General features: G+C 44.6%; 1 long non-coding RNA gene across 2 annotated transcripts in view; it reads right to left on the bottom strand.

Moving 5' to 3' along the window:
• Positions 1-17,174, bottom strand: part of LOC142470204 (uncharacterized) — a 29,567-nt gene extending 12,393 nt beyond the window's left edge. Inside the window, exons 1-2 of one of the 2 annotated variants that reach the window (XR_012789218.1) lie at positions 17,076-17,174; positions 7,895-7,992 (exon numbers count right to left, since the gene is read on the bottom strand). This is a non-coding gene — a long non-coding RNA (uncharacterized LOC142470204). Of the gene's footprint in view, positions 1-7,894; positions 7,993-17,026 lie in introns of both variants that reach the window. The other variant, XR_012789217.1, reaches the window with a different exon arrangement.
• Between the last annotated feature and the right edge of the window lie 9,499 nt (positions 17,175-26,673).

Genomic DNA, 26,673 nt, shown 5'->3' on the forward strand with positions numbered 1-26,673 from the left:
TAATATTTTATTTATACATTTTTTTACCAGGAAATACATTGAGAGTTACCTCTCCTTTTCAATGATGTCCTGGGACATTCAAGTTAATGTCAGTTAACACCAGATCGTTACCCTGCAACGTTCCTTATTGAATCTCCAACAGATATGAGCAGCAATGGAGACCAGGAATAGACAGGTAGTCCATTAATAGTATCAGACTAGTACTGTGTGGTATATATTCAACTTCTTTGTAGCATTCTTAATACTGTATACAGTTCACAAATAGACAAACTGTCATTTTTTAAAAGATTGCAAATTCACAAATAAAAGCATGCTGTGAATTAATGGCTTTTGGTTCTTACCGAATGAGAAAAATATTCAGACAACGCTTTTGTACATGGAAATGCCGCTGGGTCTCTCTCCTTTTCCCGCACACTTCTTGTGCCCAGATTCGGCACTTGTTCTCTTACTTAGCGATTCACTGTTCTCATTATACGGTTGCGTAGACGAACAAAAGCCACATCGTTTGGCAAAAACCGCAAAATTAACCTGAAACTCATTCATCTGAGAACCACTTGTATATTCTGTAAAAGAAGTCCAAATGGGCTAAAAGTCCGATATCCAAATGAGAGAATTCAGTCCGTGTGATAATAAAGCCCGTGTGAGGGTAACTCATATAATGTTAGTATCTTGTCCCTGAGCTTGTCCGGCTCTTTAAAAATAAAGTGCTAGTGTTAAAAATCATTATTTATTCTCTAGCTTCTGAGGTTACAATAGTAGCCTTTAGATTGCACTGGGCTTTGGGGAGAGCTTCATCTTAACATCCCGGACGCTTATTATTTCAAATGCTATTATTTCCTGGATGAAGCATCAGATTTTAGAATGAGCAAGATGAGCTCTCTTAATGTAATTACAAAATAAAATTGGTGTTTAAAATATCACCGTTTTCCTCTGAACCTGTCAGATATGCTTTTTGCCAAAAATGTATCATGTGAGTTCATATATTTACTTTTTGTACCCTGATCTATACTGCCCCTACTGCCCCCGTCTACATTACTATTGGCAGTACTATCATACACCCAGTATCACATGCACGCTGCCTTGCAGTCACATTTGACTCCTCCCTCGAATTCTCCTCTCAAATTCACAATGTAGTTTTTTCCTCTGTAACATTACAAAGATACGCCCTTTCCTCTGTCTCTACTCCTACAACTTTAACGCAGACCCTCATTCTCTCCCGTTTTGACTATTGTAACCTTCTACTGTCTGTCCTTCCCGCCTTTCACCTGTCTCCACTACAATCATTCATAAAGGCTGCTGCCAGAATAACTTTACTCTCTCTTAAATCTGTCTCAATGCCTCTCCTGCTGAAATCCCTCTCCTGGATACCAATTAAATCCTTTATTATTTACATAATTCTCCTCCTCTAATTTAAGACTATATACTGCTGCGGCACAGTTTATTCGAGCATTTGCCCGTTCTGTGCCGCAGCAGTAGCCTGGCGCGCGCCCGAGTGTGACGGGCGCACGCCGAAGCAGCGGAAGAGCGCCCTCCGATCGGGGCGCTCTCCCTACCGCTGCCGGGTCCGCCGGGTCCCCCGGAACCCCCTGCCGCTGTCCCGCGATCGCGGGACACCAGGGCTCCCTCGGGGAGCCCCTGGACACGCGTGCAGGGGGCGCACGCTCCCGATGACGCGTGACCGCGCGTCTATGACGCGCGGCACGCCGAGGGGCGGCCACTAGCAAGCCGGGAGATTTCCCGGCTTGCGGTACCGACCACACTTCAATAAAGTGTGTCGGTAGTGTACTCTGCTGCCCCTCATTACTGCACAGCCCTAATTTCTCACTATATACCTTGCCGACTCTTGCGTTCTGCTCAAGGATGACTTCTGTCTACCCTTTTTGTATCTAAAGTCTATTGCTGCCTAAAACCTCTCAGTGCCCAACACCTCTGGAATGTCCTTCCCCTCAATATCCGACTAGCGCCCTCTTTATCCACCTTTAAGACCTTTCTTAAAACACACCTCTTTAACAAAGCATATGGGTAGCTCCTCTTGCTGATACTATACATCTCATATGCACTGACCGTGGTCCCTTGCAGATGCACTTACCAGAAAACCTTCCAACTGCCTGTGTAAATTCTTCCCCACTTACCACTTAGTTTGTAAGCTCTTTGGGGCAGGGACTCCTTTTCTTATTGTTTTGTCTGAAGCACTTATTCCCATTGTGTTATAATATTATGTCAAGTCTATTGTAAAGAACCATGTACATGGATGGCGATATCAGTTACAAGTGAAGTATTTTTTATCTATGAATAGATAGGAAAGTCTTGAGATGCTTGGGGAAAGGCCAGCAAGAGGCAGACAGTTACTGGTAATATGCTGAGGTAATCCAAACTAATAAGGAATTCTCAGATCTTTCCAGAAGACATGCCATGTTTGGTAAGAAACTTGTATGGAGGGTGGACAGTTCTTTATCAGAAATGACATCATCAGTTGTAAGCTGTACGACCTTATCTGATAATAGAATTATTAGAAGAAAAGCTGATTAGTTAATTTTGTCTGGATAAATATCCAGCAGTGTACTGCTAGTGGATGACAGAAGGATTACACCCAGAAGGAGTAGAGAAGGGTTAACACCAGGAGAAAGAAGGAACCAGGTTTAACATCATGATACCAAGATCAAACAGAAGGATTTTACTCAGGAACAGAATAAATGCAACCATCTTTGAAGATATCATAATGTATCTCATTACCGCTATTGTATGTGCTAAAATTAGAATGCTGAGTACTGTTATGCTGGAGTAATCTATAGAAAGAGACGCAAAGAACATATTACACGCTATATAAATAAAGATATACATACATACATACATTAAAAGGTACTACATTATTAGGAGTGGATTTGTGCGCTCTATGTATTAATGAGCATATAATTCTGTTTTTAAACCTGACCCTGCTAGAAGGACCAGCCCCACTGGCAGCAAAAGGGCTAAAAATTACCTGTGGGAAATGTCACCACTGTATACCCACAGAGCCACAAAATGATGCTAAGTCTTAGTACCACTTTGGCTTTAGTGTTAGGAGCTTCTGTACAAATCTCATCTTCAGACACTGGGATACATTGAAATTTGTGAGCACAGTCAGGAGGCGGAAACAGGGTTTATTCAGTCTGGGTATCAGGATTATGGGCACAATTGTGTGTTAATAGGAAAGTAGCACATCCCACAAAGTGTCCATTGAATATATTAGCAATGGCTGTGTGATTAGACAAATAAGTAGTGTTGTACCGGGTCCTAATTTTTCAGAAAACCAGGTAATGGGTACCGGGGCAAAATGAATCATTTTACCCGGCCGGGTACCCGGTTACCCGGACCATACTTTCTTGCAAGGTGAGGAAGACCGCAGCAACATCTGGGAGGAGCAGCAGCAGAGATCTTGGTAGTGGTGGCAGCAACAGAAGTCCGTGTTCAGCCGGGGAAGCAGCAGGAATACAGCACACAGCTGATACCAGTGTGAGCCAGGGAACCATGTGACCAGAGCAGGAGCGTTCCTATTGGACAGCCAGGGAGGAGCCGGCTGTCCCGGGGTGGATCCCGCCCTCGTGTGGTTTGGAATAATATGTGTATTGTTTGTCTTGTGATAAATTCACATAAAAAGGAATATATACAAAGATCAGAAACGTGAATGAAAATATTAAATAAAAAAAAGAAATAAAAGAGGAGAAATTCTATGGTTTTGTTAATGTCCCAGCTGGCGGAGGGGCAGTGTTCAGATTGCACGTGGTAAGGATGGATCAGTGACTCAGTTTAAAGAAGGGGGAAAGCGTTGCTGGTCCTGTGCTAAGGCGGCTGGTCTGGTGATGTCCTTCCGGTTTGGATGGTGGTAAATTATACATTTCCTGCTTGGCTGGTGGGTTCTTGGGTGCCATTGGTGAGGCAGGTGGATCATCATGTGTCGGTGCAACCTGACGCTGATATTTGGGTTATGTGGTTTTAATAAATCCTGTGGCCATTTTACCTCAATACTAGTGTCAGTGTCTTATTGGGTGAGGGGCGGTGGGGTGGGGGGGGGGTGATCTAGGTACCGAGGGATTAACTCGAGACCTCCTGATGTAGAGTATTTTGATCATTTGTTTTCAAAGTAATATTGTGCTTTTGCTAGTCTTGTTTGCCTTGTGCATGTATTCCACAGGTATCTGTTACTATATTAGAGAAAGAGAGAAACATTTAATCAACTAAGTTTTCAAATGTGGATGGGCTAGGGGGGTAATTTAGCACCACAAAATATAATTCCTTAATATAATATAACCATTCTCCTCTGTCACAAAATAAGACCACGTAATATTGTAAATGTTTTTTTTGTGCACTTAACCACTTGAGGCGGCAAATCTTGTTATCTAATATCTCAGCTAGACAGTTAACTACTGTATGTGTCTGACACATTGCAAGAGCACACTACAGTTTGTATACTGATTATGTGTAATTAACAGATGTTCATTTACCATTTCTCTTCCATATTAAGCTTTAAAGCAGCAATCCCACTATTTTAACCCCCTTTTTTATAGTATGTAAAATCGGAGGTTCCAACGGAGATGAACAGTGTTATTTTTTAGCTCTGGGGGTTCACCCAGTTTCCGAGACACATACTGGTGAAGTTAGCGTCATTAGTTCCTTGGTTTGTGCTTGGGATTAAAAAGACATCCCACATCCCACATCCCACACCCCACATCCCACATCCCACCAACTTATATAGAACATTTCAAAATAGAAAATGGACGATTTCAGAGCAAAGCATGGGATAAATGTCAGTATGATTACGTAAAGTAACGGAAACTTAGAGCACAAAAGCACCGTGTGTATAAAAAGTACCTAGGAAACTTTTTTCAATTTCTTGCCTAGATGACTGGTGGAAAAAAGATTGGGACTCGGGTGCAATGGAAACATTTTACTTTTCGGAAAACTACTTCTTGGGGATAGGTGTCATCTAAAATAAATTAAGATTTGGGTTTAAAGTATCTCAACCTTTGTGATGCCAAAAAAACATCTGGGATGGTGACCATGTGATCACTTCAGTAGTGATCACATGGTGCAGCCAGCGCCCTGATGGTTGAAACAGAAGTGGAGCGCCCCCTGTTTTCATAGGATTTTCCATGGCTGCATGAAGCAATTTTTGCTGCCATATTTAAACTGAAACAAGTATACAGCCACCAACCAATTCAGGGACAGCTCCTGCATACATTTGGATGTGTCAACCTGATCTAGTGGCATTCGCTAATCATTTAAGAGCAGGAAGCATGTAACACATAGGGGATTTTTTTAATGCAGATCCCTTTGGGCACCCCAAAATATAGTCACTACGTATTTCGTATAGCTTAGATTGCATCCTGCGTTCCCATGGAGCAGTAATGAAACGGAGGAGTGACCCTCTTATGTTTCCCCCAAAATGTCCACCCGGTCATGTGACCACACCGTGCCAGAGGGACTTTAGCATTCAGGTACCATAACCCCTCCAGCACTCAAAGGGTTAAAGCAACAACTTCTCACAAAGTGCATTCCAAGTAAACCTTCAATATTATGCAGCATTGTTCTCAAAACCTACCCCGTGTTTTGCTTTCAAAAATTCCTAAATATGATGAAGTAATCAATATTTGTACTTGGCTCTTTTTAGCATCTCGGACTTGTATGTCTTTTAAACCCGGGTCCTTTGTGTTTGTTATGTTCACTAATGAGAAAGGGCACAAATATATTTGAAGCAGGATTACACAGTGTAGCGCCAGCACTTTCAAATGTACGGCTGTATTATTTTAGGATTGCTGTTTTATTCCAGAGTGGCCTGTAACACTTTCCTTTGTAGCACACGACAAGCCTCTTCAGCAGGGAAGAGATGCTGCATTTCACTGCAGTCCTCCTCTCTGTGTCAGAATCTGCACAGAACACGAGAGCTGCAGAAATTCAGGTCCTCGGTACACGTCTGTGTTCAGACTGCACGTGCTTTAAAAAGGATGACCCATTATTCACTAAGCTGTCTTCCGCCATAAGACACCTTCCTGCTCTGGAAGGCTCCTCTTTGCATGACTTAGTAAATATGGCCCTTATGTCTTTTGACATTAGATGACCGATAACTATCCAGACATTTAAATAGAGGTCAGATGTTAAGGATATCTCGTCTTCAGCACAGGTGGCTCAATCAGTGGCTCAGTCTATGACTGTACCACCTGTGCTGAAGCATGAATTATCCTTAAAACCTGACCCAGTTGGGTGGTCTTGAGGACTGGAGTTGAGCACCCCTGATAATAGATGTTTATTTTGTTTTCTAATTGTATGGGGCATGAAACAATGTTATTTATGTTAATCTAACTCTCCCTGCCTGGCTGCCTAGGGAGGTGACATCGGTGTGGTGTGTATATGGCTTCTCTGCGTGGTTTACCTTGACCTAGGGTGCTGTCAGTCGGGTGGCTGGGCGATGAGATACATGAACAGGGCTTGACAAATTATGCAAAATGCTACTCGCCAGACAAGGAAGGGACTCACCCCCTAAAACAGTTATTATTTTAATGGAGCTACAATGGCGAAACGCGACTGAGCATTTGCCTCTCTCACCCCCTCCCTCTCTTCCTCTCTCAGCCCCTCCCTCTCTTCCTCTCTCACCCCCTCCTTCTCTTCCTCTCACCCCCTCCTTCTCTTCCTCTCTCAGCCCCTCCTTCTCTTCCTCTCTCACCACCTCCTTCTCTTCCTCTCTCAGCCCCTCCTTCTCTTCTTTCTCACCCCCCCTTCTCTTCCTCTCTCACCCCCTCCTTCTCTTCCTCTCTCACCGCCTCCTTCTCTTCCTCTCTCACCCCCCTCCCTCTCTTCCTCTCTCACCCCCTCCTTCTCTTCCTCTCTCACCACCTCCTTCTCTTCCTCTCTCAGCCCCTCCTTCTCTTCCTCTCTCACCACCTCCTTCTCTTCCTCTCTCACCACCTCCTTCTCTTCCTCTCTCACCCCCTCCCTCTCGTCCTCTCTCACCCCTACTTATCTTCCTCTCTCACCACCTTCCTTTTCTTCCTCTCTCACCCTTCTCCTTCTCTTCTTCTCCCCCCCTCCTTCTCTTCCTCTCTCACCCCCTCCTCCACATCGTCTACCTCCCTGGCGTTGGTGAAGCAGGGCAGCAGAGGAGGATTTCAGGCGGCAGGAGAAGAGGACTGAGGACCATGTAAGTGGAGCAGGGTGGGACAGGAGACTTACGGGGAGGAGCTGCGCTGTAGCAGCAGCAGACACCGGAAGTCAGTAAAGACTTCTGGGTCGGACCTCCAGAGCGCGCTCCTCCCCAGCCATTCTCCTGTGCTGCCCTGCTCCACGCCCATTGTCCTCTTCTCCTTGACCCATACCTTGCTGTCTGTATTTGGGAACTGCCACTTCCACACAGACTGATGATAAACTTTAGTGCTGATCCATGGATACAGCTGATCAGCAGGCTCTCGGGGGCACTCCTTTCTTGAGAGCCCTCTATGACATGCCGTATTCCTTTTACTGAAATGGTACAGGACTCTTTTCCCATTTTTAGTTGCTCCTTACAGTACTTAAGGGGTACTGGCGCTATCTGCAACATAACAAACAGGGGGGGTCTGGTCTATGCTATCACCTTATTAACATGCCCATCTACACTCCCCGAGGCTCCGCTCCTCTGGACCTCCAGGAACCTAACCTTCCAGAGCAGTCCCTCCTCCTTAAATGCCCCTGCGTGACATATGGATCCCCATAGGGACTACCATACACCAGTATTGTTAGTAACCCTTTAGGAGGGGATATATATATATATATATATATATATATATATATATATATACATATACACATATACACATATAAACACACACACACGGTACCCATTGAAATAACAGTAATGCAGGAAAGAAGCAAATGTTAAACCTATTACCTCTCTGTGCCATTGGTTTCACTGCCTTGTTTGCCTCTTTTAATGCTGGAAGCTCAGTGACGTTACTGCTATTCAACTTGTGTGTTTTCTGAAATGCTCTGAAAAAAAAAATAATAAGTTGAGGACAAGTTCTGAGATCTTTCACTTAGGTACTGTTGCTATGGAAACCTCTTCATTGGTATTCACAAGTACAAGACGTGCTTCGGTTTAACACTCTCTCTCAGAGCATCTACACTAACGCAAGGCACCAGAACAAAGTAACCATCCGCAATCCAACACAGATCAGATGATTTATGTAAATAATACTGGTTGTCTCTGTTCATCATTTTTTTTTCTTCCTTTGGACGTTTATCCACATTGTTAACAATAAATTCCCTGCTATTGACTGTGACTGGCACGGATGCTAAACAGCCAAAAATCAGATTGTCTGAGGAATGGAAATACTTTACCTATTAGGGGGAGATGCATAAATATAAACGCTTTTAGATTTTAGAGCAGAACTGGTGAACCAAGAGATATTTCCATCTTGCATTTATGTACGCTTCTTTAACGTGGCAGTCACTAGCATGTATTTACGTATGCACCAGATTGCGATTGGGGGAGTATCATACGTACATAAGAATGTATGAAAATCTTCGCTGTGTTTTCTTTATCTTTTCCTGTTATTTTTTCACCCCACAATTCCACCAATTTTGGTTAAAGCCGCACTAATACTTTCGAGTTTTTTTTTTTTTACAATTATTTGTGTATGTAAAGCACGTGACAATTTATCATTCTACATTCTTACCTAAGATGGCAATCTCGTGGTGCAACTGTTATAAATCTGTTAAAATCCTGATTGGATGCAAAAAATAATGACCACTTCAGTCACTGTAACTCAGTAATATACAGATACATTGTAGCTGCCAAGGTAACATAATCTATTGTTACAGTTGCAGCTGAAACTGCTGGGAACATTGGCAACAAATGATCCCAAACAGGAAAATGTGGCAAAAATCTTGCACTGCTTGAGAGAGGGTTTCAAACCTGCTATAGAAATCAAAGGATGCTTTAAAACGCGTTAAACATGGCTGTAAGAGATGTGTGCAGAGGTACATATAATGGAGACCGATTTGGGTGAAATTATATCTTGGTTTTATTGAGCCTGTTCCTTTATCCAGGCAAAACACACAAAAACAACAAAATAACAAACCCCTATCACTGTGTAAGGGCTAACTTACTTCCCCAGACACTATCTACAGGACTGGAGGGATATTCCCATTACCAGCCTATCACCCCAAAGTCAGGAGGTACCTTAAGCAGGTGGCCCTCCATGTCAGTCTCTGGCAGGTTCCTGGGTCCTCTGTGTCCAGGAAATATAGGTGATGGATGCCTTGATCTCAGCACAGTCTTTGTGCTCAAGACAGTAACTGTGTGCAGGATCTCTGCTCTCCTTCTGTCAGCCTAATTGTGAGCTATGGAATCTCTCTCCTGTTTCCAACAGGAGGCTTTTTTTTAGAGCTCTAATGTGGTCAGGTAGAGCCTAGTTAATTGCCTGTCTGCAATTAATCAGCTCCCTGCTGGATTTAGAGTCAGTTTCTCTCAAACAATGATAAGTCCCTGTTACAGTGATAAGTCCCTGTTACAGTGATCAGTCCCTGTTAGAGTGATCAGTCCCTGTTAGAGTGATCAGTCCCTGTTACAGTGACCAGTCCCTGTTAGAGTGATCAGTCCCTGTTACAGTGATCAGTCCCTGTTACAGTGATCAGTCCCTGTTACAGTGATCAGTCCCTGTTAGAGTGATCAGTCCCTGTTAGAGTGATCAGTCCCTGTTAGAGTGATCAGTCCCTGTTACAGTGATCAGTCCCTGTTACAGTGATCAGTCCCTGTTACAGTGATAAGTCCCTGTTACAGTGATCAGTCCCTGTTAGAGTGATCAGTCCCTGTTAGAGTGATCAGTCCCTGTTAGAGTGATCAGTCCCTGTTAGAGTGATCAGTCCCTGTTAGAGTGATCAGTCCCTGTTAGAGTGATCAGTCCCTGTTACAGTGATCAGTCCCTGTTACAGTGATCAGTCCCTGTTACAGTGATCAGTCCCTGTTAGAGTGATCAGTCCCTGTTAGAGTGATCAGTCCCTGTTAGAGTGATCAGTCCCTGTTACAGTGATCAGTCCCTGTTACAGTGATCAGTCCCTGTTACAGTGATCAGTCCCTGTTACAGTGATCAGTCCCTGTTACAGTGATCAGTCCCTGTTACAGTGATCAGTCCCTGTTACAGCGATCAGTCCCTGTTACAGCGATCAGTCCCTGTTACAGTGATCAGTCCCTGTTACAGTGGCATTAAGAGTTGAATAAAAATACAAAAACAAAACAGTCACTTTTATATCATACAAAATAGTTTTTGTGTTGTTTTTTTAAGCATTCTGTAGTATTTCATGTTTTGCTGCTTTAATAATCTACCTCGGATTTAAGAAACTTAACTAAAAAGTAGAGATGTGCAAATCTGGAACTCGATGCTAGAATTAGTATCAAATATGTTTGCTCCCAAGGATTTAGAGGGGCCCTTAACCTCTATGGTAGCAGCGGGCCACTGATTGAGCCACCTGTGCTGAAGCAGGGATATTGACCTGACCTGTTGATGGCCCTTGAGGACTTGAATTGGCCACTCCTACTCTACGGTGTAAAATGCATAGTTCTATGATATTGTTTTAGATGTCCACTTGAGTTATGAATACCGTCAATCTTTCCCTACAGATTTATGACTTGAGGTGTTAAATAGTTCCTGAATGTTATGGCCAGAGTCAGAGAAATGTTCGCCGACAGGACTGTCTCTTGTTCCACTTGGGATGCTGTGGCGATGCAGGTTCATTCTCTTGTTTAGCCCCTGTCTCGTCTCACGTATGTTGTAGCAGCCCCCTGGGCATTTCATGCACATGATGAGGTACACGACATTGCTGGAGGAACAGGTGAACCTTCCTCTGATTTTGTACTCCAGATTCCTGTGTGGTATTTGAAATACTCTATGTAATTCCATCCCTACTGTATATACTAATAGGGACCACATAGTATCTACACACACTTTTAGTACTGCTACAGCCTCTTACATTTCCACACCTACCCACACCATTGATATACACTCCCACTCCACACACACCTTTTGTAAAGCGCTGTATACACTGTGGGCTCTCTACAAATTTATATTTACACACACACACACACACACACACACACACACACACACACACACACACACACACACACACACACACACACACACACACACACACACACACACACACACACACACACACACACACACACACACCTAACATTCAGGGGCTATTTAACACCTCAAGTCATAAACCGCATCCTACACAGGGGGGTGTTACAGTAGGTTTCAGTCACAGATAACATTCCTACAGTATATGCGCTGTTTGTAAGTTTAACCTTGCCTGCTTTATTCATTGTAACATCGCCGGAAGAAGAGATCAGTGTATCTCGAAAGCTCGCACAAATAAAAGCATTTCGTTAGCCACAGAACGGTATCATCTATTTATTTTTGATTATTAAAGCTCGGCAAACACGGTACTGATACTTCTACATATAATTATATATACATATATAGTATTACACTGCCACAGAGAGAAGTATAATGGTGTGGCAACACAAGGCAGATATACATATTCACTATGAACGTGCATAGCTGGCTAAATAGAAATTCACCTGCATGAAAAGCTGTGCAGGGAGCAGACTGTGCTGGGGAGACTCTTTGTTCCTAATAAAGAACCCCAGCAGCACAAACACATTCATTTATAACATTAAATAAACAGGATGTGGAGAGTAAAATAAAGTGACACACATTGATTTTCTTCTGAGAAAAGTTAGAGCGGTATATTATTATTATTATTATTATTATTATTATTATTATTATTATTATTATAGATCCCAGGAATAGACCTGGTGATGTCTTTACATCCACTAATACAAATTACCACCCCAAGGCAATCAGGAATCAGGAATAGAACTAATGTGTTTCCCTTTCTCTGCGTACAGTCTCCTGCTATTTCACATCATCAAAATATTCTCCTCCATCCCCCGTCCCCACCCTCTCTCGCCCTCCCCACCATCTCCCTCTCTCACCCTCTCCCTCTCTTGCCCTCTCCCCCCCACCATCTCCCTCTCTCGCCCTCTCCCTCTCTTGCCCTCTCCCTCTCTTGCCCTCTCCCTCTCTTGCCCTCTCCCCCCACCCTCTCCCCCTCTCTAGCCCTCCTTCCCCCCACCCTCTCCATCTCTCACCCTCTCCTGCCCTCTCCCCCCCACCATCTCCCTCTCTCGCCCTCTCCCTCTCTTGCCCTCTCCCCCCCACCCTCTCCCCCTCTCTAGCCCCCCTTCCCCCCCCACCCTCTCCGTCTCTCACCCTCTCCCTCTCTTGCCCTCTCCCCGCACCCTCTCCCCTCACCCTCTCCCTCTCTCGCCCTCTCCCCCCACCATCTCCCCCTCTCTAGCCCCCTTTCCCCCACACCCTCTCCGTCTCTCACCCTCTCCTTCTCTTGCCCTCTCCCCCCACCCTCTCCCTCTCCCCCCCACCCTTTCTCGCCCTCACCCTCTCCCTCTCTTGCCCTCTCCCCCCACCATCTCCCTCTCTCGCCCTCTCCCTCTCTTGCCCTCTCCCTCCCACCCTCTCCCCCTCTCTAGCCCCCCTTCCCCCGTCTCTCACCCTCTCCCTCTCTTGCCCTCTCCCCCACCCTCTCTCGCCCTCCCTCTCTCTTTCTCTTGCCCTCTCCCACCCCACCCTCTCCCTCTCACCCCCCTTCCCACCCACCCTCTCCGTCTCTCACCCTCTCCCTCTCTTGCTCTCACCCCCACTCTCCCTCTTTCGCCCTCTCCCCCCACCCTCTCCCTCTTGCCTCTCTCCCCCCCACCCTCTCCCGCCCTCTCCTCCCACCCTCTCCCACCCTCTACCCCCACCCTCTCTCGTCCTACCACCCTCTCCATCTCTTACCCTCTCCCTCTCTCCCTCTCTCGCCCTCTCGCCCTCTCCCTGTCTTGCCCTCTCCCTCTCTCGCCCTCTCCCTCTTTCGCCCTTTCCCTCTCTTGCCCTCTCCCTCTTGCTCTCTCCCCCCACCCTCTCCCCTCCACCCTCTCCCTCTTGCCTCTCTCCCCCCCACCCTCTCCTGCCCTCTCCCCCCACCCTCTCCCGCCCTCTCCTGCCCTCTACCCCACCCTCTCTTGTCCTACCACCCTCTCCATCTCTTACCTTCTCCCTCTCTCCCTCTCTCGCCCTCTCCCTCTCTCCCCCTCTCCCTCTCCCTCTCTCACCCTCTCCCTCTCTCGCCCTCTCCCTCTCTTGCCCTCTCCCTCCTCTCTCCCCCCCACTGTCTCCCTCTCTCGCCCTCTCCCCCCCACAATCTCTCGCCCTCTCCCACCCTCTCCCTCCCACCCGCTCACTCTCTTGCCCTCTCCCTCTCTCGACCTCTCCCCCTCCACCCTCTCCTCTCTCCTCTCTCCCTCTCTCGCCCCCTCCCCTCTCCACCCTCTCCCTCTTGCTCTCTCCCCCCACCCTCTCCCTCTCTCCCCCCACCCTCTCCCTCTCTCCCCCCACCCTCTCCCTCTCTCCCCCCCACCCTTTCCCTCTCTCGTCCTCTCCCCCCCACCCTCTCCTTCTCTTGCCCTCTTCCACCTCCACCCTCTCCCTCTCACCCCCCTACACGCTCTCCCTCTCTTGCCCTCTCCCTCCCTCACCCTCTCCCTCCCTCTTTCACCCTCTCCCTCTCCCCCCACCCTCTCCCTCTCTTGCCTCTCTACCCCCCACCGTCTCTTGCCCTCTCCCTCTCTCGCCCTCTCCCCCCACCCTCCCTCTCCCTCTCTTGCCCTCTCCCTCTCTCCCCCCCACCCTCTCTCCCCACCCTATCCCTCTCTCGCCCTCTCCCCCCCCACCCTCTCTCGCCCTCACACTGAGTGAGAGCACACAAAGGCAAATAAAAGTAGTAATTGGGTGAATCAAACATGTGCTGGTAACTACAAGCTGCAAGTAACACTGAGCAGCAATTCATGCTAAAAGGATCTGTATTAGATGCCATTTACAATAACATCCACCATCCACTATGCAATAAACTAGTGATAAGTAAAGATATTAGCCATGGGGACGCTAAATTGCTAGGTGCTTGAAAGTTATGATCATACTTGATGAATTTGAATAGCTCATTGTACAGTGGAGGATTTGAACTATCCAAGCTGATGACGGATATATCTAGAAGGAAAGGCGGGTAAAGTAATGAGACCGAGCTGTGATCGGCCTGTGTTCAGTGCACCAAATGTCTATATGCGGGTAAATCTCAATATTCTTCTTTGCATTTGTTTTATAGATGTACTTCAAGTTTGCCATAATACGCTGTTCTGGTCCATAGAAGGGCCCTTGGCCGTAGCTCTACTTTTTGAGTGTTAGGGAGTATACAGTATGGTCATTTATGTCTAAGAGGTTCTTCGATGCTTCACTCACATAAAACACAATAAACAGGAGTTCCTGTCAGTACACGAGTTCCAAACTTCACATTCATAATACTGAATATTCTTTGACAAAAAATCTATATATATATATAAAAATCTTTACTTTTTCCCCCCAGTTGACAAGAAAATGGCCATTTGTCTGGGGCTGGACAGTACAGCGTCAACTGCTTTTAGTTTAATGTCTTCTGACAGTATCCACAGGTGTCCGTGAATTATGTCTTTCGGTAGGGTGGGCTTGATATTTTACGTTGCAAAAGATTTCTTTTTGGCTGAGGGTTAAAGGTGACCATTGGAAAACTCTTCTGTTACTATTTGTTGTATTTTAAGGATGTCTTTTCTGCACAACTGTCACTGTGTCATCACCCACAATACTGGGATTACATGCTCAAAAATATACAATCATGTATCTGAGACCAATCATAGTGGCCTTTCTGTAGGAAGTACTACTGTATGCAGTTTCCTTTTCAGTAGAGAAGTTCACCAAAAAATTGGCAACTATTAAAAGTCAATGTGCAAGGTTGTGTCATCCTTTATACACGATACTATTTGTGCCCTTTACTACCATTTTTGTGAAAGTTTGTAAATTTTGCAAATGACAATCTTTGGTTATCAGTTAATGAATTAATTGCTTTTGGTCCAGTCAAACTGAGATGAAAATGGAGGAGCTGTATAAAAACAGCGGGGTGGTTGGGGGGTGTGGGGGAAGAGCAGCTTAGGTGGGCCAAGGGCTCCTTTTGGTATTTTCTAAATTGTACATATCCTGCAACATTAATATACCTAATAAACTGGTTCATTGCAATCCCTTTGAAAGTGGGCCTGCATCTAACGCTTTCTATTTTAACGTGTGGTTTGTTAACTTTTCCAAGGGCGGGGGGTCCGGCGGTCCGGTGGTACCTCAGCACTTCCACGTCATGTGTTCGCTTTTGGAGCGATCACATAACACGGATGGTGGTCAGATGCCGGAAATGGAAGTGGATGTAGCACGACTTCTATTGGAGTGGCCTGATGTGCCCATGACCTACCTGGTGCTTGATAAGGGCGATATAAAAGTTCAGGGACTAATACTCTTCCTGTTTGAAAGTGCTAAGAGGTCTATCAATCACATACTAGGGCAGTGATAACCCACTGGGATTGCGCGGGCATCACTAAAGAGCATCCACGGCTGACAGGGGAAGAGCTGGGACAACTTTCGCAGGCCCCGCTGCTCCCTGGAGGCTTCACAGCGGCGGAGCCTCCAGCTTCCACTGCAATCCCCTCCCTCATCCGGTCGGTGCCAGATGTCTAACTTCCGCCCGACTGGAGGGGGGAGCTCTGGACTTGAGGCCTCGTCTCCCCAAGATAAGATTGTAGGGGGGGAAGGGAGGTGTGTATATGTGTATTTGAGAAAGAGGTTGATTGAGTGAGAGCAGGGGGCATTGAGTGAGAGAGGGTGGGGGGGGGAGTAGAGAGGGCAGGGATTGTAGGAGGAGAAGAGAGAGGGGGGAGTGTAAGAGGGAGAGAGAGAGAGTGGGTGTTGTGTAAGAGGAGAAGAGAGATGGGGAGTGTAAGACAGGGAGAGAGGGGTGGTGGAGTGTAAGAAGGGGAGAGAGAGAGGGGGTGGAGTATTAGAGGGGGAGACAAGGTGTGGAGGGGTGAAGAGTAGGAGGGGAAGAGAGAGGTGGCGTGTAAGAGGGGGAAGAGGGAGACATGGGGTGGGGGGATAGAGAGACAGAGGGGAAGAGAGAGTTGGGGTTCCCAAGGATTTCACAATATAATTCTAGTGTTCCTTAACCAAAAAAAGGTTGAAAACCCCTGTACTAGGGGGAGGGAAGGTGTATTCAAAATGTTTTATATTTGCTGAAATCAAATCCTGTTTGAATACCAATGCACTTCGGTCTGTTTTCTATTTGCTTAAATTGCTAATCCCAATGAGCAGTGCTCATGTAGATAGTTTAGGGAAACAGATGACATATGCTGTTATACTAAATAAGCCGCAGCAAAGCCAGGATAAAGACAGAAGGTGTTTGTTTATTTTAAAAGGCAACATATTACTTTGAAACGACATGGCTGGAAACCTGACGCATTAATGAGCCTGCTCTCCATACCACTCTGAATAACAGCAATTAACAAGCCCATAAAATCAAGAGATTAATAATATCTGACATTGCATTTATTTGCCTCTAAATGTAGATAAAATATAGCCAACTCTGGTATTCCGTTTCATGAAGAAAGCAGGTAAATCCGCAGACATTGGCTGCAATCACACTTCATAGTGACTGAGGGATTGCTGGGGAATTTGGAAGTACAATAGACGAATGGGTCAGATATAAAATCCATGTTTTGTACGGGTCAGTTTGTACAGTAAGTAAAAATGATTTATTGTGCTGCATTTTCAATAGAGATGTGCCAAACTTTAGCCCAAGTCACAAACAAGGCAAAACATGGCATTGCCTGAGTTATTATTAATAAAAGCACGAGTGCGGTAAAATATTAAACAATTTAAACCAATAAGTGCAGTGCTGTTTAGTGAATAAAGCACCCAAAATAGTATTGGTGAAGAATATATCAGCAGTACCCTTGTTTCCTCAAGAAATATGCATAAGAGAAAACATGGCATAATAACGTTTTAATGCACATGAAAACAATGCTGGGAGAATAAAACAAACTCACATTCTCCCAGTTTCGAGGCACATTGAATATATTAAGGGTACACTCATACCACTCCGGATCGTCCGCTAGTCTCAGCAAACTCGTCTGCTGTTTCTCCTCCAACTCGGCAGCCTCAATCGTCCGATTCTTCTGGCTGTCAGCGCCGGCATTTCCACGTCTGCGTGTGCAGCAGTACGGTGGCCCGCTGGAGTCAGACGTCCTAGTTTTTGTTTACGAAGTCCTCAGTCAGAGGGTCACAAAATGGGTATATATATATATATATATATATATATATATATATATATATAAATATATATATACAACTCTGCCTTTCACCATTATCACCCAGCACACAGTGCTTCCACTGCAGGAAGGGGTTCTGGGAAATGACATGCAAATGAGCACACAATGTGTCACCTTTTGCCTAGAATATCTATATACAGTGTGTGTGTGTGTGTGTGTGTGTGTGTGTGTGTGTGTGTGTGTGTGTGTATAGATAGATGTGTTTATAGATAGCATATGTGTGTGGATAGATATATAGAAATATAGATACAGTAGGAGTAGATAGATGTGGGTGCACGGGTATTTGGCGCCCATGGTGATCTTTCAGCACCCCCAAATTAACATTCAGATTGTTTTTTTCTTCTAATTATCAGATTCAAATGTTGTACCTAATAGATTTTTTCTAAAATTCATTCTGTACACACTCCCCGTCTCGCCCTCATTCTCTCTCCCCCTCATTCTCTCTCCCCCTCCCTCATTCTCTCTTCCCTTTTACTCATTCTCTGCCCCCAAGTCTCTCTTCCACCTCCCTCATTCTCTCCCTCCCCCCTCAGTCTCTCTTTCCCTCTTCCCCTTTCCAAATTCTCTCTCCCCCTCCCTCATTCTCTCTTCCTCCTTCCTCATTCTCTCCCCCCTCAGTCTCTCTTCCCCTTCCCTCATTCTCTCACTCCCACCTCAGTCTCCCTTTCTCTCTCCCCCTCCCTCATTCTCTCTGCCGCGTACCTCATTCTCTCCCTCCCTCAGTCCCTCTTCCCCCTCCCTTATTCTCTCTCCCCCTCCATTATTCTCTCTTCCCCCTTCCTCATTCTCTCTCCCTCTTCCTCATTCTCTCCCTCCCTTATTCTCTCTCCCCTCCCTTATTCTCTCTTCCCCCTCCCTCATTCTCTCTCCCCCTTCCTCATTCTCTCCCCTCCCTTATTCTCTTCCCCCCTCCCTCTGTCTCTCTTCCCCCCTCCCTCTGTCTCTCTTCCCCCCTCCCTCTGTCTCTCTTCCCCCCTCCCTCTGTCTCTTCCCCTCCCAAATTCTCTCTTCCCCTCCCAAATTCTCTCTTCCCCTCCCAAATTCTCTCTTCCCCTCCCTCCCTCCCTCACCCTGCCTCTCCCTCCGTCATCCTCCCTCTTCCTCCCCCTCCCTCCATCCCTCTTCCTCCCCCTCCCTCCGTCCCTCTTCCTCCCCCTCCCTCCCTCCCTCCCTCCCTCCATCCCTCTTCCTCCCCCTCCCTCCGTCCCTCTTCCTCCCCCTCCCTCTGTCCCTCTTCCTCCCCCTCCCTCTGTCCCTCTTCCTCCCAGTCTCTTCCCCTCCCTCCGTCCCTCTTCCTCCCAGTCTCTTCCCCTCCCTCCCTCAATCTTCCCCTCCCTCCCTCTTCCCCTCCCTCTTCCCCTCCCTCTTCTTCTCCTTCTCCTCCCTCCTTCTCCTCCCTCTTCCCCTCCCTCTTCCCCTCCCTCCCTCTTCTCCTCCCTCCCTCTTCTCCTCCCTCCCTCCCTTTTCCCTTCCCTCCATCAATCTGTCTTCCCCTCCCTCCCTTATTCTCTTTCCCCCCTCCCTCCCTTATTCTCACCCCCTGTCCCCATGGCACACACACAGGACAGCCACGGAAAACACACATACAACAGAACAAATACAAACAGGACAGCCTCTGTTTAGGCCACAGAGATCGAAATTTTATGAGTCATTACTGACACTAGTGGACTCTCGTCCCATGAGCGCTAAAGGCCATGTCTGTACATTCTGTGCTATATGTATGCACACACAGCTGTCTCTCACAAATACTAATACTCCTTGTTTTTCCATCCCTATACACCAATAGGGACCACTAAGGATCCACACACAGTTTCAGTTGTGCTACAAACTCTCACATTTCCACACCCACCCACACCATTTATATCCACTCCCACTCCACACACACCTTGTGTAAAGCACTGTATATACTGTGGGCTCTCCATTCATTTTTATTCACACTGATACACATACACACTCTTTCTTCACTTGCTTTCAGTAACCTTTTGACACCTCTAGCCATAAAACACATCCACACCGGGGGAAGGAACAGCACAGATAACATTCCAATAGACACTGTTTTTAAGTATACCTTTTGCTTATTCATTGTAACATCGCCGGAAGAAGAGATCAGTGTATCTCGAAAGCTCGCACAAATAAAAGCATTTCGTTAGCCACAGAACGGTATCATCTATTTATTTTTTGATTATATATATATAATCAGGAACAGGGCACACACTAAGCAGGATATGAAATAAAGGTAAGGAGAGGGTGAATACCGTCCAAAAATTTACAAACACGGAAAACAGGACAGGCAATTCTATACTAGAAAAAAAAAGTGAAATTTCACTTTTCCATATGACCATGCAGCAAGCTTAAGCCTATAGAGAACCATGTTAAAAATGGTTTTGAAGCAAAAGGTGACACTGTGTGCCCATTAACATGTCATTTCCCTGACCTGCCTAAGACATGCAAATGAGCATACAGGAATATTTGCAATATGTATATGTATATATTTATACACACACGCTTAACCAATAATCCAACTAGGCAGCCTCATAGGCCTGCGGAATTTGGGGGGTGGGGGGTGTGTGTCTGTATGTGTCTGTGTTTTCTGTGGCTGTCATGTTTGTATTTGTTCTGTTGTATGTGTGTTTTCCGTGGCTGTCCTGTGTGTGTGCCATGGGGACAGAGGGTGAGAATAAGGGAGGGAGGGGGAAGAGAGAATAAGGGAGGGAGGGGAAGACAGATTGATGGAGGGAAGGGAAACGGGAGGGAGGGAGGAGAAGAGGGAGGGAGGGAGGGAGGAGAAGAGGGAGGGGAAGAGGGAGGGGAAGATGGAAGGGAAGAGGGAGGAGAAGAGGGAGGGGAAGAGGGAGGGGAAGAGGGAGGGAGGGTAAGATTGAGGGAGGGAGGGGAAGAGACTGGGAGGAAGAGGGACGGAGGGAGGGGAAGAGACTGGGAGGAAGAGGGACGGAGGGAGGGGGAGGAAGAGGGATGGAGGGAGGGAGGGGGAGAAGGAGGGACGGAGGGAGGGGGAGGAAGAGGGACGGAGGGAGGGGGAGGAAGAGGGAGGATGACGGAGGGAGAGGCAGGGTGAGGGAGGGAGGGAGGGGAAGAGAGAATTTGGGAGGGGAAGAGAGAATTTGGGAGGGGAAGAGAGGAGTGTTAGTATGTGTGAGAGACAGCTGTGTGTGCATACATATAGCACAGTATGTACAGACATGGCCTTTAGCGCTCATGGGACGAGAGTTCACTAGTGTCAGCAATGACTCATAAAATTTCGATCTCTGTGGCCTACTGTAAACATCATCTATTTATTTTTTGATTATTGAAGCTCGGCTAACACGGTACTGATACCTCTACATGTGTATATATATATATATATACATGTAGAGGTATCAGTACCGTGTTAGCCGAGCTTCAATAATCAAAAAATAAATAGATGATACCGTTCTGTGGCTAATGAAATGCTTTTATTTGTGCGAGCTTTCGAGATACACTGATCTCTTCTTCCGGCGATGTTACAATGAATGAAGCAAAAGGTTACTTAAAAAACAGTGTCTACACTGAGACACTGTTTTTTAAGTAACCTTTTGCTTCATTCATTGTAACATCGCCGGAAGAAGAGATCAGTGTATCTCGAAAGCTCGCACAAATAAAAGCATTTCGTTAGCCACAGAACGGTATCATCTATTTATTTTTTGATTATATATATATATATATATATATATATATATTATATATTATATATATATATATATATATAATCACACGTGCAGTGTGCAGTGTGCATTACTTTCTATACTTCACTAGTCTGCTGATACTTTTTCTATCCAGATTACTAGATAACAGTTTACCAAACAGATTGCGTCTGTGATCTCCATGCCTAATTTAAGTAATCATTCTCTTTGAAGACAGGTGTTCAAAAGCACATTATTATTGTGACATATGCTGAATATTCTTAATTAATGTAAAAATAAAAATTGTGAAATATAGTAAGTAGATTTCATGCACCAGCGAGTGTATTCAGGCAGTGAGTGAAAGTGGCAAGTGACGTGATGCCTTTTCAAAATTGTCTGTAGGAGAAACATTATAATTCAGTACCTGGGACAGCTGACCTTTCATATCTTGTTCATTTCAATACTAAGATATGTCACCTCTCTTGCGGATCCTTTGCTTCATGCAAATCCTAATAGACTAGAACAGTATCATTGTCTATTGCAAACGGTTTGCCATATTTTGTACACATTTTTTTCATTCAGTAAAATTTCCACTTTTTTGCATAACATTCAGTGTCATTTACATTGATAATTTCTATTGATTGCTGGGAACAGTCTCTATATACTTCATTGCCAATTTAGAGGGAAATAGGGTCCCTCTTTTGTTCCCGTGCACCACACCTTTATCTATTAGTGATTTACATCATCTATTGAGGTGCTGTTAATACCATATAATTTGTGATTCTGCATTGGAAGGTCGACACTAGAGATCGGAGAACTAGTCCACATCTGTTTACCGGGTTTTCCCACGTTTGCCATTCAAAATAACAGATTGTTACAGTTTCAACCCATGACAATGAATCTAAAAACCAACATTGGATACAATCTGGTGGTGGATTTTAACAATGCATCTGCAGAATCGATGGTGGATGGATTGTTGGTGTTTCAAAAATGCATTAAAAAAATTTAAATCCACAAAAGGCGAATCTCCATTTTTGAGACTGGTCCGCGGACCAAAGGATCCAGCCGATCCAAGGCGGATCCAAATATGCAAAAAAACCCGCCCATCTCAAATCGAGACCGATACTTCATTATTAAGGAAAGAGAAAAACTGGCGCAAAGCCAAGAGTGGGTCCCAAGTGATATAAAAATGCTTTCTTTATTGATCCATCATTAAAAAAGGGAGGTAAACACCCTCCTACGCGTTTCGTGTATAATACACTTTATCAAGGATACTTCATAAGTTAGTATACGTGCCCTTTAATGGCAAAATGTCTCTTACAGAAGATCTCACAGGATGGCCACTGAATATTCACAGGAAAACAGAATATGACCACCTGTTTATCCGTGTTGCCAAATATATCCCCACTATCTTACAGAAATCTCTAATTTTGATTATTTTGCTTGAGAGATTAGGTTTTATCACATTTATTTATGATGTAGGTGCAATGAAAATCTCTCAAACGTCTATTGCATGAGATCATAAATAATTGTAATAAAACCTTATCTCTCACCCAAAATTATCTCAAACAAGGGAGGCTTTTCCAGTAGCTGCAAGAAGTGCATGCCCGTGTGGAAAGAGCCCATTGTCGCTCCAGTTTGCAGGTTCCTGTATTCTGAAACCCCTTCTCGCATTTCCATGTCGGGAAAGAAAGGCATTTTTAAAAGCGGTTTTCTTTCAGCTCTGCGAAGCCGAGCAATATGACAAAAATGGCTCAAACGCACAATTTTTGCAAAGATTGGTTCGCTGCCTCAAGGCTGGGAGGCGGCCTCAATAGATGCAGAATTACATCATTACAAGCCACACAACCTATTTCAGGTCTGCTGAGCATGCACTTACTTAATTAATAGGCATTATTAACTATTCTATTTTAATTTTTCCCCTTCTACACTATTGGCTAACTCATAATGTATTTTGCAGATTTTTCATTGTGCCTTTTCGGTTAATGCAGCCATTTTTAATAGTCTTTAATACTTCTGTAACTAAAAAACATATTTAGCTACATTATTTGTCCAAATATTGAGGATACATTATATATAATTGTTATATATTGCAAGTAGCATATTGGCTGTGAAGAAGTTACAAAGCAGATCAGTAACAGTTTACATGCTCCGTTTAAACGTAAGCAAAAACGATTGCTAATGTATTTCAGTTCATATTGTTAACAAGTTATTCTTAAATGTTATTGGTGATGGAAGCAATTTCTTTAAATGCAATGATATTAGGGCCATGCCGGTGGAAATAACCAAGTACTTAAATTATCTATTTTAGTTTGATTGTCATTGATTTTTTAAAAAGGAATTTAGAACTCAATATGAATGTTATTTTAGGAGCATTATTGTGTCAAAATATGAAGCACTTTATGCTGTGGAGCATAGGAATTAAAAATAAACTTGTTTAGAGAAATATAATACAAACTCCAATTCGTTTAAACAATATTTATTGGAAGTATGTTCTTTCCAATATTTAAATGTATCATTAGTTTCTAAACCTTTTTTGTTGCTGTTCGTTACGCTGCTGTTAATTTCACTTCAAAACTAAACAAAGTACAATGCGCGTGGAGTCCCTGTTTAAACACCCGGAATGTCAGTTTTAATAGACGCAATGTTATATTTGTGATTTCTTTTATAGAATACGGCTAGTCTGTTTTTTCCATAACAAGCCGTGCAGTTTAACAAGGACAAATTCACAGCTTCTACAATATTCCCCTATGCCTCTTTGTACAACTAACCCTTTAGAAAATCTCTCAAACTTAATCTACTATCCCACCCTTATTAATTACATTAGTCACCCTGTTAAAAAGAAAAAAGAAAAAAAGAATTAGATTTATTTGACAAGATCTCCACCCAGTAAATCCGCTAAATCCCGAGATCTGCGGTCGCTGGACTCTAAATACGCATCAATTCTTGCTTTAGCAGTGTTTCCATTCATTTCCCTTCTCCTGACGTCAGGCGCACTGGCCTATAGTTACCTAATTCCTCCCCACATCCATTTTTGTGATGTGGGCGTACAGATGTAGCATCTTCTATGTATCAGCAGCCGCAGCACATGTGCTGGTGGAACGTGGACCGAAAGTTAAGCGTTCGCGGCACAGTGCTTGGCAGGGGGTAATGGTCCATCAGGAGTAACAGCGGTGGTCCCTGCTTCTGAATGGGACTCCCACTGTGTGAATCCTACTGGTCTGTAAGAGACGTGCAGTGAGAGCGGGGACAGAATCAATCCCTCTCTCTGCGCACCCCTAACAGGCCATCACGCTGCTGTTATTTTACTTTAATAACACAATATTGAAACAGGGGGTCTCCGGAGCAGAACCACATTCATTTCAGCCCCGGGAATACCGTGCTTCTCGAGTTACAGGCCCCAGTATGTAAGTTTAAATGTCCTGGTCACGTGACGCGGGAGAATTAACCATACAAGGAGATACCGACACCCAATTCCGGCACCCGATAATTCAGGAAGCAGGGGGTTTCCGGGGTGGAAATTACTGTCCCGGCCAGCTTTATTCTAAAGCTTGCCGGGTGTATAGCGGGCTAACCGCGGGGCTTCTCTCCGTTTAAAACGGAGTTTCCCGCGCGGCGGCCACTTCAATAGATAAGCGCTAATGGCGCTTAATATTGAAAGCGCCCGAGGCGCGGGAAAACCATCCGAAAATGGCCAAAGATAGCCACGCGCCGCCCGCAGCTGTTTTTAAACTGCAGAGGCAGCCGCATTAGTTTTAAGCTGGCCGGGACACTAATGCGGTTTAGTTCTGGAAACTGCATGCTTCAATAATATGGAATTAAAATAAAAGTAACTTCATTACCTTCGCGGTTAGCTCCTATCCCTCTGAGCTGTAGCTTATCCCCCTCTTCCCCTCACTACCTGCTCCCAAATCTATACCTCTTACAATGCAATCCATAAGGAGGAGCTGCCACCTTTCCTGGGATCTCATTCTCCTGTTTGTGTTCTCCCTATTAATAATCCCCCCCAACCTCCTCGCCCCCTGTGTGGTGCAGGTCTGCCCTGTCAGTGCAGCATAGGAGTTGTGCAGTGGCACAGATTGCGGGACGAGCACCCTTCTCCCTGACAGAGACCACAGTTGTCCATACTGTGCTTTCATTTTAAATAGGCGCTGGGACTGGGAAGATAACAATCCATGATCCCGTCAAGTAATACCCACAAATTAAAAAAAAAGCTGCAGCACTCAAATGCACAAGAGATAAAAAACAGCAAATTACTGATGTAAAAAAAATGTGACTGTTTAGTACAGGAAGAGAGCAGCTAACAGACACAGAGAAGCACCACGTTTCGGAATATCCTTCATCAGGAGTGGACAAAAGGCTTGTGCTTCTCTGTGTCTCTGTTTAAAGCAGTAATACTACTTTCTACCTTTTTTCTATTTTTTATATGTAAAACATGTGACAATGTATATTTCTACATTTTTACCTAAGGTGGCAATCGTTTGGTGCTCCTGTTATAAGTCTGTAAAAATCCTGATGTTGTGCCTAACATAATGGCTGCCTTTCAGTTTTAATCAATCCTTCAGTCAGTGTCACTCAGCAACTACAATGTATACTTATATTACTAAGATAACATTATCAATTGTTACAGTTTGCAGCTCAAACTGTTGGGAAATGTGGCAACAAATTATCACAAACAAGAAAGTGTTACAAAGATCTTGCACTGCTGGGGAAGTGGGTTAAAACCTGATATAGAAATCAAAAGATCTATGAAACTAATTAAAAAAGGCATTAAGAGATTAATAATAATAAATAACTATTATCTAATACTATAGAACTGATTTAAAAAAATTTAAACCTATAAGTTTTCCCGTTTTGCCGCTTTGAAGCAGCGCTACAAGTATCATTTATTGTTTTTTCATTCAAAAAGTTTTTTATTACAGGACTGAAGCAGGGGGTCTCTGGAGCTTAGTGTTAATTTCAGCTCTGTGGACCCCCTTTGCAAGATTCTTACCTCCGTAGCGGTGCCGGTATCTGCACAGGCAGAGAAACTGTGTGCTTAACATAATGGTGGAGTTTAAATGTCCCGCGTAACGGGGGCAAATAGGAAACCGTGACATCATCCGGTGCGGCTTCCTATTGGTCCGCGTGACTGGGGCATTTAAACTTCAGAGATCCCAGCACCCCATACAGAGATAAGTATGTCTGGAGCAGGGGGTCCCCAGAGTTTAAATTAACACGGTTCAGCTACGGAAAGGACCTGCTTCAACCGTGTAATTTAAAAAATAAATAATAATACAGTAAATGAAACCTGTATTGCTGCTTTAAACAGTTACATTTTTAGACAATTTACTATCTTTTATCTGTGGTGCATTTGAGTGCTGCAGGTTTTGTTTATTGTTGAGTACTGCCGAGCATTGAACCAGACAATTTATACTCGTAATGGAGTATTGCATTTTCAGTAGCTTTGCTGTTGACCTGCTATGCCTTCAGAGAGCAGAAACCACTCAATACCCTACGGAGCAAGATCCATACAGTAATTCTACTTTAGTTAATCTGTATTCAACCAACATTATGAGGTGGTATTCTGGGAAGCGATATACTAACAACGCCAAAACCCCCCACAAAAAACAATTGTTATTACTCTCCATGTGGTACTGTCCATGTGGCAGGAAAGGTGGAATTCCTACTTTAGTATCAGTAAAACGAACAATCATGTATGCACTA

The sequence above is a fragment of the Ascaphus truei genome, chromosome 19, assembly GCF_040206685.1.
Source record: "Ascaphus truei isolate aAscTru1 chromosome 19, aAscTru1.hap1, whole genome shotgun sequence".
In the NCBI taxonomy this organism is placed as follows: Eukaryota; Metazoa; Chordata; class Amphibia; order Anura; family Ascaphidae; genus Ascaphus; species Ascaphus truei.